Consider the following 18,286-nt stretch of genomic DNA (forward strand, 5'->3'; position numbering starts at 1 on the left):
GCTCTCTGCAAAGGGAGACGGAATATTCCTATTCGTCTCTGTTTGTAGACAGGGAAGATCTCAAAGAGCAACAATCGATATAAATCGATATCAAACAATCAGTGGGGAGAAAGGTAGGCATGACGGATTACAACGGGGACAAAAGTCTGCATTACCTACCCTTCTCTATCTGCAAAGAGAGACGAACGTTCCTATTCGCCGCTGTTTGCAAACAGAGAATGTCTCGTCTCAAGAAGAGAACCAATATTTCAAGTAGCAACCAAAGCTAAATGAACCAATAAGCGAACAATATCAGTATTTAAATACCGATTCCAATACAATCAATCAATCAGATGGGTAAAGCCATCCTACCAATCAGGCGTGAAGAACGCCCTACTTAATCTTACCCGGACCGGACCATGTGGACAGTTCTTCGTCTTCCCTTTCCAGCGCCCGATCGTTCTCTTACTCCATGCAGCATTCCTGTGGGCTTCCAGCCAGGACAATAGGTCACTCGAGAGAGGTCCGTTCAGAATCGGTGAAGTCCATTCAATCGGCAGCCGGACGAGGGCCCTCTCAAGGCAGGTATACTCCAATTTTTTAGATGTTCACCCCATCGTCTGGACCTCTCTTACTGGACCCTATGTCACTGGTGGGCCCCGCGTTGGGACGCCAATTGTGGAAAGTCAGCCCAATTTACAACCGATGCCCAGGCTGCTGGCGCAAGACGCCTCTTAGCTCCCATTCTGAATAGTTACCAAATAAAGAGACGGGCGCTGGAAGCAGGAACACAAGAACAGAGTTTTATTTCTCATGAGGAGAGCCTGTCATTTCGGACACGAAACACAGTGTCTTTCGGGAGGTGCTCTAACAAGTTCTCTGAGACATCGCCTTTTATACATCACGAACATTCCTTATTACAATAATGACATTGTGAAGCAAGGAAAAAGACATCCCCGACCCCTCCCCGCTCTGGCACAATCCAACACGTGGCTACAGTAGAGGTCCTCACCCCATACAATGGGAGGGGGCTATCACTCAGCTGAGTGTTCCGCTGATTCCTTTGGAATGTGTGCGCCTGATCGATTCTCGGAGGGGTGGGGAGGTCATGATCAATAGTAGCTCTTTTGAAGAGGGGCGAGTGCATACAGTGGTGGGCAACAAACTGTATCCTCAGGCGAAGGAGATGACCAGTGGTCCATGCGGACAATCGGGCTCAGTGGAGGGGTCATCAAGGGAGGGGTATTCATGGGAAGAAGGGAGGTGGTGGTCAGGCACGGGGTGTGATTCCCAGGGACAGAGTCGCACAGAGAGAGAGGTCTTATGACCCGTACATGAGAGAGCGGGGGCAGTCAGGTACAGCTGGGGGGGGGTTATGTCAGCTGAGGCGAAGGATGCTTCTTCAAGAGGAAATGGGGGGGTGCGGGGGTCAAGCAGGAGGGTTACTTTTCAGAGCAGGGTCGCGCAGAGGGAGAGGGTTTTATGGTCTATGCATGTGAGAGTGGGGGGGGGGTTCAAATGTGCGCAGGAGGGAAGCCGGGGATTCCAATGAGCGGGCAAAAAGGCCATGGTGCCTAAAATGGCTGTCATGTACATATGGGCACGGGCTTTTACTGGCGGAATGACGCGGTCAACGTTTCATGGTATTCATGGTGCCTACAGGGAGGGGGGATGGAAGAAGGCAAATGAACGCCGCTTATGTACATTAATATTGCTAATTTCCACATGCGGAAGTGTATAAAACTCTTTTTTAATTGCAAGCTGAAGTGAGCGGATAAATAATTTTGGGGCCTTAGGGTTCTGTATGAGTTGATAACTGTCCACCCATGCCGGCGCTTGGTGATTGCTTTTTTGTCAGCCAGCAAGGATTTCTTTTTAGCTGCGGCATTTGCGGCTTTGCCGAAGCTTACTCTATCTTCCCCGTTTTCCCACGCTGTTTGTAGTTCCAGCTCGGTCAGAGCTGTTCTTAAAAAGCTTCCCCATGAACACAGTGTTTCTAGGTTCATCTGATGCTTAATTTCATTCCAGCATAGATTGTTCAGGGTGTCCGGGTTGGAGCAGCGGAATTTATGACAGAGTTTGACGAAGCTACTCATTACCCGGTATTTCTGGTGCTGTAAGCCAAATTCCAGTCGGACCTGAGAAGGAGAGGCAGATTTAGGCAGCTCAAAAACAGCCTTGTAAATCCTAGTCTGGAGCTCATTCAATAAGATTGCATCTTTTCCACACCAAGTGACTAAACCGTACGATAGACTGGGCTGGATTTGTGCGGCCATGACTTTTAGCAGATGAGTGTAGTTCGGACAGTCTATTTTTTTTCGTAATTGTCTGTAAGCATAGATTAGTGATTGGGCTTTAGCTTTTAAGGCCAATTTGTGTTCCTTGTGAGATGTGCCCTGCTCAATTATTATGCCAAGATATTTATATGAGCGCTGCTCTTCTACAATTGCCCCTTTTACTGACCATTTACTTTGTTTTTTTAGGATCCACTAAGCGAACAATTTTTGTTTTTTCTTTGTTTAGCTCCAGTTGTACCTGATCCAAGTAGGATGCTAAATAGTTTATTGATCTCTGTAAGCCAATAGGAGTTTGGCTCAACAAGACTATGTCATCTGCATATTGTAGGATGGCGACTGACTCGTTGGCCATGTTCGGAGGGTGGATATGTAGGTGAGCAACCCAATATACCCTTGCGGGCTCGGGCAAAGTTTATTATAAGGAAAATGGCCAGCAAGGGATTTTGTTGTTTTCCTATTTCACAGCACTATTAGGACCTGTATTGAATAATCAAAGTACTTTGATTATTCAATACAGGTCCTAATAGTGCTGAGAAATAGGAAAACAACAAAATCCCTTGCTGGCCATGTTCGGAGGGTGACAATCGGCTTTTTCAATATGCTGTGCGATATCTGAAAGAAACAGATTAAAGAGGCTGGGAGCTAGAACGCATCCTTGTTTCAATCCTGGCTGCGTAAAAATGCTCGGGGTTGTGCTACACCCGTCGCCCAGCTTTACTCTAGCCCAGGTTTCCATGTAAAGGGCAGTTATGGCGTTAAGCAATTCTCCTGGCAAGCCCCAGCCCTTGAGTTTGTTCCAGAGAAGACTCCTGCTTACTCGGTCAAAAGCGGATTTGATGTCCACAAAGCATGCAAAGAGTCTGGATTTCTTTCTTGAGGCTTTTTCAGTTAAGAGTGCTAGGGTGGCCAGGTTGGTTGAGGTGCCCATCCCTTGCCTGAAACCCGTCTGGAACTTGGGGATTATGTTCTTTTCCTCCATCCAATCTTGGAGCTGGGCCAACAGACAAGAAGCATAAAGCTTGGCCTCCACGTCGATCAGTGAGATCAGTCTGTAATTGCCCGGCTTATGGTGGTCACCCTTTTTATATATAGGGTGGATAATGTTCCCTTTCCAGGAAGCCGGGACTTTGCACTGTGTGTAGATCTCATTGAAGATGGGAGTAAGGTAGGAGGACCAGAAATCTGGGTCGTTCTTGAAGATAGCATTGGGGAGGCCATTTGGACCTGCCGCACCCTTGGACTTGAGTTTTAAAATATGACCTCTTAGTTCCTTTGCATTGGTCAAGTTATTCAGCTCTTTACTAGCTGCCTCTGGACTGGTTACGCTTCCTCCCAGATAGTGCGGGTTGGGAACTGATTGCATTGCCTCTTGGACAGGATGCTGCCCTCCAGGCCGTTCTGCAGGGCCTAATGCTGTGTTGCTGTACAGGGTTTTCACATGGTGAACCCACGTTTCTTGACCGATTCCCGCTTCTTGCTGTAGTGTTGGGCCAGTTGACAATTTGTTTATTATGCCCCAGAAGTTGCTGCTATTGGGCTTTTTGCTTGCGGACAATAATTGTATCCAGATAGCCCCCTTGTACGCTATTTTTGCTCTACTCAGGTTCCTCCTATAATTGATCCTTAATTGGCACAGCTTCCAATTTTTTATTTTACTTCCTTTGTTTGCTGCTCGTGATTGTTGTCGTACCTCTCTTGCAAGCTCTCTTTTTTGATCTCGCAGCTCATTATTGAACCAGGGCTCTCTTTTAGTCGCCATCCTTGAAGTCCGACCTGATGTGGCTGGGAATCTTTGGACTAATAAATGGGCCAGCTGTTCCCAAGTTTTGATGCAATCGGCTGCTGCTTGTGGGCCCTGTTTGCCTAGGTATTCCCTAACTGTCTCCTGGATGGCTTGTGACACTGTTCCCTGCCATTTTAGTTTTCGGAAACGAAACTTTTCAGGGTATTGTGATATGGACTTAATTTTTTGGGCAAGCTTTGCTTTGATGGTCATTCTTACGATAAGGGGCAGATGATCACTTTCGACTCGTGATGTAATTTTAAAAGTGTCGATTAGTGAAAGCAGATTATTGCTGGTGATGAAGAAATCTATTGTTGAAGACACTTTTCCGCTCAAAAATGTAACAGCCGCTGGAATGTCACCCGTGATTTTCCCGTTCAAGATTGTCAGGCCGAGAGGTTCTAGCTCGTCCACTAGTGTTCTGGCTCCCAGGTTATTTTGCTTTTTACTTTTGCGCAGGGAGTTCGCTATGAGGTTGCAATTAAAGTCACCTGAAATAACCATTTGGCAGTGCTGATGACTTTTCTGTAGAGATTTTATTAAATTTGTTAAAGTTTTGTATTTTTCATTCTGGTTTTTTCTTTCAGGATGGATATAAACATTGATTACTAATAGTTGCCACCTACTTTCATCAAACAAATGTTTGCCGTTTAATTTGGTCACTTGGACCCAATTTGTCCCCGTGTCCAATTCCTCGGATGACCAGTCCAGATTTTGTGTTACGTAAGTTGAAAGGCCCCCTCTTGGGTGCCCGAAGTTCGAGAATTTTTCTGCCGAAATGTGGAATTCTATGAATCCAGGAATTGAGGTTGGAAGCAGATTCCATGTTTCCTGGAGCAGGATTATGTCATGTTGAATAAGGAACGCTAATGTTTCATGGTCCTGCCCCATATCTTTAAACCCATGGACATTCCATGAGCAGAACGTGACGTAAGCTGGTCGCACTTCTTCCATGTTGGGGGCCCGCCTCCATTTGCCTGATGCACTTTTCTTTTCTGCGTTAAGTATACTTGTTGTTTAATGTTTTTGAGACCCAGGACCAGTCCCTGTTTTCCTCAGAGCTTCCCTCTATTTTTCCAGGGCTACCCTTTTTGTTCAGCCTGTTCTCATTACAAGGGATGGGGGGCGAATTGGAGCGAGCGCCGCGCACGCATGTGTTATGATTTTTCCCTGGAATGTCCACATCTTTTAGATTTTTAAGGAGGGGGTGCGGATACCTGGGACGTTCATGAACCTTCAGCATAATTCCCCAGGCTAGAAACCTAGCGCTCTTTGAGAATATTTTATCCACCACATCCTTTGAGGACCAGGTTGTCAGGGTCTCTTCGATTGCCGTCCTTGGGGATTGTTTAAATTCTACGGCTATTAGATCTTGAGAACGGATTCCTTTTAGTTCCGGAATTTCATTAAATAGCCTCAACAAGTTCCCTCTATTTAGGATATCTTGTTTTCCTTTGGTCATGTATTCGGGAATAAATGACAGTTTTGGTTCAAACCCCTCTGACTGGTTATGGTCGCTATCGCTGGGGGATAAAGTTTCCTTGCTTCCGGTTTCAGAAGTTGGTGTTGATGGGGTGGCCTTTTCGGGTCGCGGAACATGCTTTTTTGGTGCGGCATTTACCTCCCTCGTATTCCATTCCCTCGTGTTCCATTCCCTCATTCCCGATTTTTTGATTGCTTTTTTCCCTGTTTGCACTTGCTCTAAATCCTGGTGTTGGAGTTTGCAATGACGAGCAGTGCCAGTTATTGTGATCTCTATTGGGTTGATATGGATTTCAGCCTGAGAAGTTGTTGTTGCATGAGGCTTCTTAGCGGAGGAGACTTTTCGGTTTGCCGGGTCTGACTCTTTTTTCCTTTCCTCTTTGGGGTGCTCCTGTGTAACTGTACTTGGATCTCTATTACACCTGGATTCTTCTTTGCCTGACAAGTGAGTTATTTTCCCTCGCCCTTCTCCTTTTTCTTTTGCTTCATTGCTTTCTAATTGCAGCGCTTCCGGAGTAGTTTTCTGGCCTGCTTTGCCCTCCGGAGAGGACCCTGTGTCTGTACAGATGATTTGATCTAACTTTTGGGGTCTATGGGGGGGTGTAATAATTTGTTGTGATTGATTGGAGGCCTGGGGGGGTTTAGAGTGGTCTGTTTCAGGGTGTGCAGTGCCACGGGGAGTGTGGTTATTCTTTTTCCCTTGCAATGGATTTGTAGTAAATAGCGGGAATATTTTTTTCAGAGCTGGACTTGGCTGTTTGTTATATTTGAGCCGGGCCTTCCTTGCACGTTTTTTTTCCCGTTTCGTAGGTTTTGCAACCACCTCTTGCTTCGGAGTGGGCTGTGAGGCTTCTGATTGAAAGTCTGTTATATCCAGTTGGACTTGGGGCTCTACTTTCTTTGTTTGGTTATTAACGCTGCTAGTTTCCTCTATTACTAAGTTGGTGAGATTTGTTTTTTCCTCTGGATCGGCTATTTTTTGCGATTTATTATGCTGCTTGTTGTTACAGGATTGTTTTACTACCCCCAGGATATCGTTTAGGATTTCAGGGAGAGTTACCAATTTCTCTATAATTGAGCCGCAGCCACAATTCGAAGGTTGTTTATTGTGTTCTATTCGCTGATCCATGTCTCCCCTATGTGTTAGTAAGGATGTTATTAAATCCATTTTGCTGTTTATGCCAGATATATGGCTGGCAATAAGATTTACGAGGTCTATTTTGGACATCCATTTTGTCTGACTGGAAATTCAGAACCCTTATTGCTTGTTCCAAGGTAGTTATCAGGGTTTGGGTCCATTGTGTGTGGGAATTGTCTTCGTTAAATTTTGCCGAGACCTCTGACCCGAGGTCTATCTTACTGACTGATGAGATGGTTATTGGTGGTGAATAATTTGGATGCTTGGCTCTTATAGAGCTATGCATGTCCTCAACTAGTGTAGGATACAGGAGGACAGACTTGCATAATGAGCTTAAGGGAGTGGATGCCGCTATTTTGGATCTATTCTGTGGAGTTTTTTTACTTGAGTCTAGTTGTGGGTCCTTTCCTAGGAGTGTTTTTTCCTGACTATTGGATTGCAAAATTTCCAGGATTTCCACCAAGTTGGAGTCATTTAACATAGAAAATGATTTGGCGGGAGCTTCTTTCGTTGTCGCTGCCTGGGTTATTGGAAATGATGTTTCGTCCTTTGTCCCTTTTTTGCTTGAAGAACCTTCTTCATTTGGGTCTGATAAAGGTTTATCCTTCTTTGATCCCGTGACTATTGTCTGGCCGTCCGGAGCTGCATTGAGAGCTGCGGTGCTGTTGTTATGTTTTTTCCATTCTCTCGTTTTCTCCTTGGGGGTGTCATGCCCCCCCCTCTTGTATGATGTTGTTACCTTGCTCAAATGTATGAGAGTTAGAAATTTTGGCAGACACTTCGAATTTGCTTATGAGTGTTGAGGCGAGCGAAATGGGCGTTGTCTGATACACCTGAGCTGTTGTAGTTACAAGCTTTCCCGCATATAAACTTGCCAAGTTTTTTTGCGGGAGGTGATCCCCTTGAGGCGCATTATTCTGGTTTACGTGTATCTGTAGGGGGGGAACTCTTGGATTACCAGGGAGAATTGGGCTTGGTAGCTGAGCAATTTCAGCGGTTGGAGCGTATATTGCCGCCATTGGATCCTTTAAGAAAAATAATTTACGGATCCCTGTTTTGTTTTTCGGGCTTGGCGTTATTGTTGTCGGGGTTGGTGCTGAGACCAGCCTCTCCCTTGGACTTGATTCCTTTGTTGTTTTGTTGAGGTGTGAAATCTCCTCGTTAGATTTTTTTGATTTTGTTTTTTTGTTTGTTTTTTTGCCTGTTGCCGCTTGGCGGACTGTTCCGGATCTCATTTGAACGACCCAGAGTTTGGTCTAGAACCTAAGCTGAAGTCTTCGCCCTTTTTGGAGAGCTCCGTTTCTCAGCCCGTTATATTATGTTGGGTCGTGGCCGAGCTTCTCAGCAAATTAATACTACCAGCTGGTCAGTTTGACTGAGTTTGTTTTCAATGGTCAGGGTAAATGAATCGGGTTTGGTTAGAGCTGTGTTGGTTCCTAGCTGTAACTTTTCCTCGTGAGTTTTTCAACTTTGGACTAGGATGTGAGGATTAAGTGACTTTTGGTTGGCGGTTTGTGGGAGTTTGGTTGTTGTGGCTGAGCATGAGTAATTTTCCACGGTGTGATGCAGCGTGGGTATTTACCCTCTCCAAACACGCTGTGTGGCGTTAAGCCTCCCTCCTGGCAAGCAGTGACCTGTGAACAAGGTGGGGTCTTGTCTGGACCCTCAAAGCTTGCCTCTAGCCACTGCTCTCAGAGCCTCATCCACTTCCCACTGGCAGCCTCTGTCTTCTCCCAGCGCCGGTGGCCCCCCGTGCCCCAGGGTTACTTGCGCGATGGACCTACTCGGACAGTCGCGATCTAGCAGTCTGGCAGTCTGCTGGCAGTCTTGTAGAGCCAGGTGGAGTAGTCATATGCGGGCCTGTGCGGACTTTTGGGCAGTTTTGAGCGGTTGCGCGGTTGACCTTTTGGTCAATGGTGAGGTGACGCGGTATGCGGGCTGCGTTGGTAGATAAATGTTCACCTTCTTTGTAACTTTTATCACTTATTAACAGTTGGGTTTTATGTTATGGTAAAAAGTTTGTAGTGTTTGTGGTGAGTTATATTGTTTTAATTTTGCCAACTGTGATAGGAATTAGGAGGACGGCAAATAGCAGACAGCTGACAGAGGTGAGCAAGGTGGCAAGCGGAGCACACGGGGGGCACTCTGGCTGGGAGGACCTGGTCAACCAGCCTCTCTGTGTCCACCCCCGGCTCTTACTTTGCGGCAGCCTCTAACGGCTGCCGCGCTTGCTTTCGTCTCCCCCTCCGGCCGCCTCTTACCTGCTGGCACCTGCTCGCTTGTCCAAAGGTGCAGTTAGCAGCTCCTCAACCGCAGGCTGAATGCGGGCAACAGTCTCTGCGGGGGACATTAGTCAGGTGATAGCCGGTAGTTGGGCTCCCGCTTCCGTCGGGCAGTCCCACCAAGATTGCTCCCACAGCTCCCGCGGCCCCCTGGACAGCTTGCTACGGCTCCCGCCGCTCTCGGGCCGTTCCCGATTTCCCCGCTGATTCCCGCCGTTCCGGCCGGCCTCTTTACAGGGCGGGCCGCCTTCACCTGAGAGCCGCTCTCTTGCAGCCACCCGGTAACCAGCGGCTATCAGGGGTCAGGGGTCTCAGGCTCAGACAGTGGTTCTTGCTCCGGCGGGCGGCGGACTTTTCGAGGCAGAGGCAGTGGCAGTAGGAGCTCTAGGATAGCGTCTGACCTCTGCACATGCGCACCACCAGAGAGATGTCTCTTCAAGGGAGCAATGGCCTGAAACAAAGCCTGGCCCATGACATCACCCACAGAGCCAGAGGGCTCCTCGTCATCATAATAGTATCCTTCCTCTTCATAGAAATATCCCATGATGACAATAGTCTATCAATCAATGCCCACAGGAAGGAGAAGTAAGTTACACAGCCAAGGCCAATTCAGGGGGAGTGGAACCCCAAATGCAAGCCAACAAGGCAGAAAAAACCCCTGCTAAAAGCAAAGTAACAGTGGAGGAAGGGCTTGCACAGCAACAAAAAATAATGTGCCACTCTAGGCAGAGCCTATTCGAATTTTACGACCCCCCAACTATCCTGTTAGAGGGCGTCAAGGGGAACCCAATGACAAGCTCGTGGGCAAATGCGTTATCAGCCGTTGAAATCGCTCTGACTGAAAAGGCGCCGACAAAGGGTTAAGTCGGGCCGTGAGCGAAAGTAATCAAAGCGGGACGCGCATGCGCGACCCGACTCTTGTCAATAGGGAGACGCGCGAGCTGAGCGCGCGTCTCCCGGTCCCCATACTCCCGCTCCACAAAAGCCGATGAAGCGCTGAGAAGTGCGCTTGTACCGGGGAGGTGCCACACGCTCCCCCAGGAAGAAAAACTGGCAAAGTGAACCAGAGCACGATAAAGCACGCGGAGTCGAACAGCTGAAGCGGAACACCGCTGAAAGGCGTGATTAAGAGCTGATACAGCGGCAAAACCCACAGTAAGAATTGCGCAAAGGCAATACAAATAAAGCACAAGATAAGGCAATAGTATAATGAAAATGCACTTAACTGGCTGCGAAGCAGCAAAGAAAGAGGAAGTTGTGACCTCTATGCCCCTTTATATACTGTCATGTACTCTATGGTTACCCAGGGTTCTTGGGTATTGTAGTTTCGTTTCTCTTTACTGTGTACTGATTGGCTGCTGTGTATTTCAGTAAAGAAATAGAGAAAGCATAATCGGAGCCTCCGTCCTGACATAGAAATGAGGGGCCTAAAAGCAAGAAGAGAGATTAATGGAGGAGCCACACGTCTAAGGCTTTGCTAAAAGAGGGTAGTAAACGTTAGCACGTTTAGCCATGGCCCAAGAAATATTTAGATGTTCTTATCAGATGGCCCTTGTCCCCTCTTTAATAGTGTGCAACATGTGTATAAACATGCCCTTCTATTCTCAAGTCGTCAATTTTTTGCGCCCCATCAATTCCATATGTCACCAACTGCCACTGAACATTATGCTGCCAACTGTGCGAACACAAGTTTTGTCACCAGTATGAATCACTAATTATTTATATTACCCGAGCACACAAGTTTTCACGAAGGGCCAGATGTATCAAAGGGATTTACCCTTTCTGACTATGGGAAAATGGGGTCCTACATATGTCCCTAAGTTTTGTTGGAAATGTGTTAATGACTTGAAAATATTTATTTTTTTAACTCAAGAAAGCTGTGAACTTTGTCTAAGTGAAAGGTGGCTTCGTGAAAAAGTATGGAATTGCAGACATTTTAATTTTGTCTCTAAGCATATAGCTCTTCGATGTTTAAGTACCCAAAACTTAATTCAATAAATGTTTTGCCCTTCAATTACGCTTACGTTCTCTTTGCTTGTTGAGCTAACGCCAAGACTCGAACCCAGCATCTAGCGGGGAAGCGCTGGCCGTTACGCCACACCCTCTCCACATTGCTGACTTGCACATACATCATGCCTCATCTGGGAACAGAAGTGAGAAGTTAATACTTCTCCTAGCATTCATTCGACAACGCACGGTGATGATAAAGACCAGGAAAACTGAGTTCAAATGCGAATTTCTCTTCACTGACGAGACGCCATGAACCGTGGTCTGCTTAAGGCGCCTCCGCTGTAGGCGCTTTCTTTCGAGCAGCAGGACGCTGATTAAGGTTTTGATGAGTTGAATTGAACTTGTTAGTTTGTGAGATACCATTAGATCTACTGTTACATTATAACAAGCTATCGAGGGACAGCATGCTTCTTTGTCATATAACAGGGGTCAGAATTCATGCCGATCAGTGTTTAACATTTTATTTTTGTACTGGAATAAATGTCAGCATAGTTTTCTGTTGGGCTACTGAGGTAAGAAAACATGTTTGCTGATGAGCTGGTGATCTCGAAGGGCAGACCGAAAGGGTGAAATAAAACACCGCCTCTGTTGAGACTAACTAAAAGGGGCTCAATGGGCAGTGCTTTCGTGCGGGGAATTAGCTCAGATGGTAGAGCGCTCGCTTAGCATGCGAGAGGTAGCGGGATCGATGCCCGCATTCTCCACAATGCATTTTAGAACTTTTAAACTCAAACTATAGATTATTTAAATTCTCGTACGTGTACAGTGGGGTGAGTGGTACAAGAGCGAAAAAATGAGAAACTACGCTCAAAACTTTAAATATTTGATGGCACTGCAGCGACAGAGCATGAAACTAAACTTTTCACATCAGTTTACGTCGTCCTTTTTTTTCAGCAAAAGGATTTTACCTCTACAACCACGACCCTGCCTCTTCTATTCCCTTTCATAGTTCACATTACATTCACAACACAAACATTTGAAACCAATTCTAGAATGAAAAGAGGAGAGGGCTTGCGAAAATCTGAGCTAATGCTCGTCAAAGCCGGCTGCAGCATACTTTGTGTGCCACGTGCTCAGGCAGAAGCCATGTTTTTGGGAGTGTGCTGCCCTCAAGATCTGTGGTATACATTTTTTTATGCCCTTGTTCTGGAATGGGCACATACATATTTTGACCCCCATCTCCTTTTTAAAACATTAACCCAAAAACTTGATAGAAATTATGTGACTATGGAAACAAGACTATACTATTTTGTTCACAGATTTGTTAAAAATGATTGTCATGTGTTACAATTAGGCAATATGCAGCGGGCTGTTTGTAGGTTTGCCACCTTAAGGATACTTTACCCCTCCAGTTCTAGTCCTTGTCCAAGTCAGCAAAAAAGTAAAAACAAGCATTTGCAATGCAATAGGTCTCTCATTTACGCGAGTTTAAACTATTGGCACTGTAAATGACAATGCCTTTTGTCTATGTTTTAAAAACGAAAACAAAAATAAAAGGCATTTTCATTTGCAATACCAATAGCTCAAACTTACGTAAATGCGAGACCTATTGCATTGCAAATGCTTGTTTAGGTAAAAGTGCCTTCCTTTCACCAGAACAGAACCAAGCCTCGCATGACGTGCCTGGCTCTAGCCCCGCCTGTGCCCCTCACGCAGAAGAAAACAGAAAATTAATTAAATAACCAAGCTTTGCCGCTAAAGTGAGCGGACGGCACAGAAAATTAAATAAACAAGCCCGGCTACAAAAGTGAAAGCGGCCCGCGCTGCAAATCAATTAAATAAACAAGCGCGGCTGCTAAAGTGAAAGTAGACAGCGCTGCAAATAAAAATAAAAAAAATAGTGCTGTTAGCCATGATAAAGCAGACCGTGTAGCATGACCAGTAAAAGGTCCAATCCTTATGTGCGGTAACAAATGGAGACAAGGAGGTACAAAGTAGAGTCGAAAAAGCCTATTTACCAATCGGAAGCCAGCATTTAAGAAGGACAATGACACAAAGCCAATGACAAATATGGGCAGAGAGTGGACGAGGCTTCCACAGCATACCCTACTACAGCATGCCTCGCAGAACAAGTAATGCATGCCCACTGCTGCTAGGCTCAACACTAAAAATGGTAAAAGTTGTGGAATCCGGTATATTTTTTCATTAGGAAATATAGATCTAAAACAGCAGTGAAACAAATGAAGAAATCACTTACAAAGAAGTTAATAGCTGTCTAAAGTATTTCTAAATAATTCTTAAATTCAAAAGGGGACTGGCTGCCATGTTACAAAGAATATTGGAAATTTTACATACAATATTTTTCACCTACCAGCTGCTGGCCCTTCCAGAACAACAAAACATAAATAAATGGTTGGTATTTCTTTCTGACAAAAGTGGTAACCCTAGCTGTGGGCCATGGTTGTCTCTGTGCCATGGTTTACTCTCAGACCATGTGGCACCACGTGCTACTCGTGGTCGCGGCTGGACCGCAGCCTCAGTGCCCCTTACCTTTTTGGTAATGTTGTGCAAACGTTTTATTCGAAAAGCACCACAACACAATTTGCACCCGTTTCCTTTTCTCCTATGGAGAGGAAATTGAGTTACATCAAAGGAAAAATACAAAGAAATCAATATTGCCCCCAAATTGTTTTTTTTCAGGAGCACTGTTAGGGTCAGTAAGTACCTTAATGATTTTTAGGTCTCGCTATTCGATGCGCATGCGCATCGAGCTTGCGAGACTATAGGGCTTTAAACAAAGCTTACCTTACTGTGGCGATTTGGTGCTGTGCCCGTGGCTTTTAGGTCAATGCGCAAGCGCATTGACCTAAAATGCGCGTGCACAGCACCAAATCGCCAGCCATCTGTTCCCCAGCTTGGATCTCCTGGCTGCTCCTCCCCTAATTATCCGCACATCAAAGGCTGCTCCCGCCCCCTGCTTCACACTTCAAACGAATGCTACCGAGAGCATTTCCCGCCCGGCTGCTTTTAATTTCATTTCGCAAGCAGTTCCCCCTCCTCCCTCTCCTCCCTCTCCTGACTTTCTCCTGCCTGCCACACCAATCCAAACTGAGGCGCTGCTGCTCCAGTACCTGTATTACTCCCACTCATCTATGATTAGGTATAAAAGACTGTCGGTTAAAAACAGTTTCAAGATAAAAATGGTTTCCCATTACTTTTGCAGAATGTTCTGCATTTCCTTAACCGCCTCCAACTCTCCGACTTTCACATGCACATACCACTTTGCTGATACTGACCGAGACATGCGCTTTATAAGCAGGAAATATAATTCTACAGGAAACAATACTACCGAAGACCATTCGAGGGTGTGAGCTCAATGTGAGCTCAATGCCACCGAAGAGTACGTACAATTATTATACTTAAAGTTCAGTCAACTACCCTTGATACACGGACAACCTTTGAAGAAAGTGAAAAGCATGTACCCTCACCCTCACCCTCACTCACCCTCAACCCCTCACCCTCACTCACCCTCAACCCCTCACCCTCACCCTCACTCACCCTCACCCTCACCCTCAACCTCACCCTCAACCCCTCACCCTCAACCCCTCACCCTCACTCACCCTCACCCTCACTCACCCTCACCCTCACTCACCCTCAACCCCTCACCCTCACTCACCCTCACTCACCCTCAACCCCTCACCCTCACTCACCCTCACCCACCCTCACCCTCACTCACCCTCAACCCCTCACCCTCACTGACCCTCACCCTCACTCACCCTCACCCTCACTCACCCTCAACCCCTCACCCTCACTCACCCTCAACCCCTCACCCTCACTCACCCTCACCCTCACTCACCCTCACCCTCACTCACCCTCAACCCCTCACTCACCCTCAACCCCTCACCCTCACTCACCCTCACTCACCCTCACTCACCCTCACTCACCCTCTACCCCTCACCCTCACTCACCCTCACCCTCACTCACCCTCACCCTCACTCACCCTCACTCACCCTCACTCACCCTCACTCACCCTCAACCCCTCACCCTCACTCACCCTCACTCACCCTCACCCTCACTCACCCTCAACCCCTCACCCTCACTCACCCTCACCCTCACCCTCACTCACCCTCAACCCCTCACCCTCAACCCCTCACTCACCCTCACTCTCACTCACCCTCAACCCCTCACCCTCACCCTCACTCACCCTCACCCTCACTCACCCTCAACCCCTCACCCTCACTCACCCTCAACCCCTCACCCTCACTCACCCTCAACCCCTCACCCTCACTCACCCTCAACCCCTCACCCTCAACCCCTCACCCTCACTCACCCTCACCCTCACCCTCACTCACCCTCACCCTCACTCACCCTCACCCTCACCCTCACTCACCATTAACCCCTCACCCTCACTCACCCTCAACCCCTCACCCTCACTCACCCTCACTCACCCTCACCCTCACTCACCCTCACTCACCCTCAACCCCTCACCCTCACTCACCCTCACCCTCACTCACCCTCACCCTCACTCACCCTCACTCACCCTCAACCCCTCACCCTCACTCACCCTCACTCACCCTCAACCCCGCACCCTCACTCACCCTCAACCCCTCACCCTCACCCTCACTCACCCTCAACCCCTCACCCTCAACCCCTCACTCACCCTCACTCTCACTCATCCTCACTCACCCTCAACCCCTCACCCTCACTCACCCTCAACCCCTCACCCTCACTCACCCTCAACCCCTCACCCTCACTCACCCTCAACCCCTCACCCTCACTCACCCTCACTCACCCTCAACCCCTCACCCTCAACCCCTCACCCTCAACCCCTCGCCCTCAACCCCTCACCCTCACTCACCCTCAACCCCTCACCCTCACTCACCCTCAACCCCTCACCCTCACTCACCCTCACTCACCCTCACCCTCACTCACCCTCACTCACCCTCAACTCCTCACCCTCACTCACCCTCACCTTCACTCACCCTCACCCTCACTCACCCTCACCCTCACTCACCCTCACCCTCACTCACCCTCACTCACCCTCACCCTCACTCACCCTCAACCCCTCACCCTCACTCACCCTCACTCACCCTCACCCTCACTCACCCTCACCCCTCACTCACCCTCAACCCCTCACCCTCACTCACCCTCACTCACCCTCACCCTCACTCACCGTCACTCACCCTCAACCCCTCACCCTCACTCACCCTCACTCACCCTCACCCTCACTCACCCTCACCCTCACTCACCCTCACTCACCCTCAACCCCTCACCCTCACTCACCCTCACCCTCACTCACCCTCACCCTCACTAACTCTCAACCCCTCACCCTCACTCACCCTCAACCCCTCACCCTCACTCACCCTCAACCCCTCACCCTCAACCCCTCACTCACCCTCACTCTCACTCATCCTCACTCACCCTCAACCCCTCACCCTCACTCACCATCAACCCCTCACCCTCACTCACCCTCAACCCCTCATCCTCACTCACCCTCACTCACCCTCACCCTCACTCACCATGACCCTCACTCACCCTCAACCCCTCACCCTCACTCACCCTCACCCTCACTCACCCTCAACCCCTCACCCTCAACCCCTCACTCACCCTCACTCTCACTCACCCTCAACCCCTCAACCCCTCACCCTCACTCACCCTCACTCACCCTCACCCTCACTCACCCTCAACCCCTCACCCTCACTCACCCTCACCCTCACTCACCCTCAACCCCTCACCCTCACTCACCCTCACTCACCCTCAACCCCTCACCCTCACTCACCCTCAACCCCTCACCCTCACCCTCACTCACCCTCAACCCCTCACCCTCAACCCCTCACTCACCCTCACTCTCACTCATCCTCACTCACCCTCAACCCCTCACCCTCACTCACCCTCAACCCCTCACCCTCACTCACCCTCAACCCCTCATCCTCACTCACCCTCACTCACCCTCACCCTCACTCACCATGACCCTCACTCACCCTCAACCCCTCACCCTCACTCACCCTCACCCTCACTCACCCTCAACCCCTCACCCTCAACCCCTCACTCACCCTCACTCTCACTCACCCTCAACCCCTCAACCCCTCACCCTCACTCACCCTCACTCACCCTCACCCTCACTCACCCTCAACCCCTCACCCTCACTCACCCTCACCCTCACTCCCCCTCAACCCCTCACCCTCACTCACCCTCAACCCCTCACCCTCACTCACCCTCAACCCCTCACCCTCAACCCCTCACCCTCACTCACCCTCACCCTCACCCTCACTCACCCTCACCCTCACCCTCACTCACCCTCACCCTCACCCTCACTCACCCTCAACCCTTCACCCTCACTCACCCTCAACCCCTCACCCTCACTCACCCTCACCCTCACTCACCCTCACTCACCCTCAACCCCTCACCCTCACCCTCACTCACCCTCAACCCCTCACCCTCACTCACCCTCACCCTCACTCACCCTCACCCTCACTCACCCTCAACCCCTCACCCTCACTCACCCTCAACCCCTCACCCTCAACCCCTCACCCTCAACCCCTCACTCACCCTCACTCTCACTCATCCTCACTCACCCTCAACCCCTCACCCTCACTCACCCTCAACCCCTCACCCTCACTCACCCTCAACCCCTCACCCTCACTCACCCTCACTCACCCTCAACCCCTCACCCTCAACCCCTCACCCTCAACCCCTCACCCTCAACCCCTCACCCTCACTCACCCTCAACCCCTCACCCACCCTCAACCCCTCACCCTCACTCACCCTCACTCACCTTCAACTCCTCACCCTCACTCACCCTCACCCTCACTCACCCTCACCCCCACTCACGCTCACCCTCACTCACCCTCACGCACCCTCACCCTCACTCACCCTCACTCACCCTCACTCACCCTCAACCCCTCACCCTCACTCACCCTCACTCACCCTCACCCTCACTCACCCTCACCCTCAACCCCTCACCCTCACTCACCCTCACTCACCCTCACCCTCACTCACCCTCACTCACCCTCAACCCCTCACCCTCACTCACCCTCACCCTCACCCTCACTCACCCTCACTCACCCTCACTCACCCTCAACCCCTCACCCTCACTCACCCTCACCCTCACTCACCCTCACCCTCACTCACCCTCAACCCCTCACCCTCACTCACCCTCAACCCCTCACCCTCACCCTCACTCACCCTCAACCCCTCACCCTCACTCACCCTCAACCCCTCACCCTCACCCTCACTCACCCTCAACCCCTCACCCTCAACCCCTCACTCACCCTCACTCTCACTCATCCTCACTCACCCTCAACCCCTCACCCTCACTCACCCTCAACCCCTCACCCTCACTCACCCTCAACCCCTCACCCTCACTCACCCTCAA

At 49.3% G+C, this 18,286-nt stretch overlaps 1 non-coding gene across 1 annotated transcript; it reads left to right on the forward strand.

Moving 5' to 3' along the window:
- The first annotated feature begins 11,602 nt into the window (after nt 1–11,602).
- On the forward strand, nt 11,603–11,675 carry TRNAA-AGC (transfer RNA alanine (anticodon AGC)). Its single transcript has one exon. It is a non-coding gene; the product is annotated as a tRNA-Ala (tRNA).
- The last annotated feature ends 6,611 nt before the right edge of the window (nt 11,676–18,286 follow it).

Source organism: Lissotriton vulgaris, chromosome 11 (assembly GCF_964263255.1).
Source record: "Lissotriton vulgaris chromosome 11, aLisVul1.2, whole genome shotgun sequence".
NCBI lineage: Eukaryota > Metazoa > Chordata > Amphibia > Caudata > Salamandridae > Lissotriton > Lissotriton vulgaris.